Source organism: Fonticula alba, assembly GCF_000388065.1.
Source record: "Fonticula alba strain ATCC 38817 unplaced genomic scaffold supercont2.33, whole genome shotgun sequence".
Taxonomy (NCBI): domain Eukaryota; order Rotosphaerida; family Fonticulaceae; genus Fonticula; species Fonticula alba.
In genome coordinates, this window is record NW_009243003.1 from 21512 (window position 1) to 23188 (window position 1677).

The window sequence follows — 1677 nt, forward strand, 5'->3', positions numbered from 1 at the left end:
GCTGGAGGGCCTGGTTGCCACGTCCGCTGCCCAGGTGGCCGAGCTGGAGACCACTGTCTCGGCCTCGGCCCAGCACACCGCCCAGCTGGAGGCCGAGGCGGAGGTCGCCGCATCGCGTCTTGCCGAGCTGCAGGCCATTTCGTCGGCCTCCTCGGCCGGGCAGTCCGAGCTGGCCGAGCAGCTTGGCGCCTCGGCCAGCCGCATCGCCGAGCTGGAGGCATCGCTTTCGGCCTCCTCGGCCCGGATGGCCGAGCTCGAGGCCACTGCCTCTGCTTCCTCGACCCAGACCACCGAGCTTCAGGCGTCCCTCGCCGCGGCTTCGGCTCGGGTGGCCGAGCTCGAGGCCGGGGCCGGTGCCTCTTCGGCCCGGGCCTCCGAGCTGGAGGCTGCCGCCGCCGCCTCCACTGCCCATGTGGCCGAGTTGGAGGCCGCTGCGGCCGCCACGGCCGCTCGGGTGGCCGAGCTTGAGGCCATGGTCGCCTCGTCGGCGGCTCGGGTGGCCGAGCTGGAGGCCGCGGCCGCGGCCGCCTCCGGCGACAGCTCGGCCTTGACCGAGCAGTTGGCCGCCTCGTCGGCCCGCGCCGCCGAGGCCGAAGCCGCCGCCGGGGCCGCCGCCCAGCAGCTTGCCAGCCTGACCGAGGAGCTGACTGTTTCGTCGGCCCGCGCCGCCGAGGCCGAGGCCGCCGCCGGGACAGCCAACCAGCAGCTTGCCAGCCTGACCGAGCAGCTGGCCGCCTCATCGGCCCGGATTGCCGAGCTGGAGGCAGCCACCTCGGAGCAGGCTGCCGCTTCGGAACAGGCTGCCAGCGGCCTGGCCGAGCAGCTGGCCGCCTCGTCGGCCCGAGTGGCCGAGCTGGAGAGCGCGGTGGTGGCCGCGTCGGCCAGTACCGCCGATCTGGCCAGCCAGCTGGCCGCCTCCTCGGCCCGGACTGCCGAGCTGGAGGGAGCCCTGGCCACTTCGGCCGCGCGTGCGGCCGAGCTGGAGGCCGCCACGTCCGACCAGTCGAGCCTGGCCGAGCAGCTGGCCACCGCTTCGGCACACACTGTCCAGCTGGAGGCCCAGCTGGCGGAGCAGGCCCGCGAGCTGGACCGGCTCCGGGCCAGCGACACCCAGACCGGCGAGATGCTCATGCTGCTGAGCGAGAAGTCGGCCAATGCCTCGCTGCAGGTGGCCGAGTTGGAGAGCTCGCTGCGCACGGCACAGGCGCGCATCCGCCAGTTGGAGCAGACCGCCGGCCCCGGGTCTCCGGGTGGCAGCAGCCCGACCGCCGACTTCCAGGAGGCCGTCATCGCGCGGATCCAGACCCGCCTGACGGAGGCCGAATCGCGGGTGGCCCAGCTGGAGCAGGAGAACCAGCAGCTCCGGGCGCAGGTGCCGGCCCCGGCCCCCCGGGGCCCGGTGGCCCGCGCGGCCTTCGACTACTCGGCTCCCTCCCCGGCGGCCGGGTCATTTGTTGAGTGTGCCCTGTGCGGGGCGGCTGGTCATTCGACTCTCGACTGCCCGACCACCTCCATGTCCCCGGGCCGGGGCGTTTCGGCGCCCGTCGCTGCCGGCGCCAGCGCCACCGCCACCACCACCAAGCGCGAGACTCTCTGCCAGCTGTGTCAGGCCACCGACCACGAGTCGCTGGACTGCACCATGGTCGAGTTCTGAGCACTCGCTGCCGGTGCCCTCTG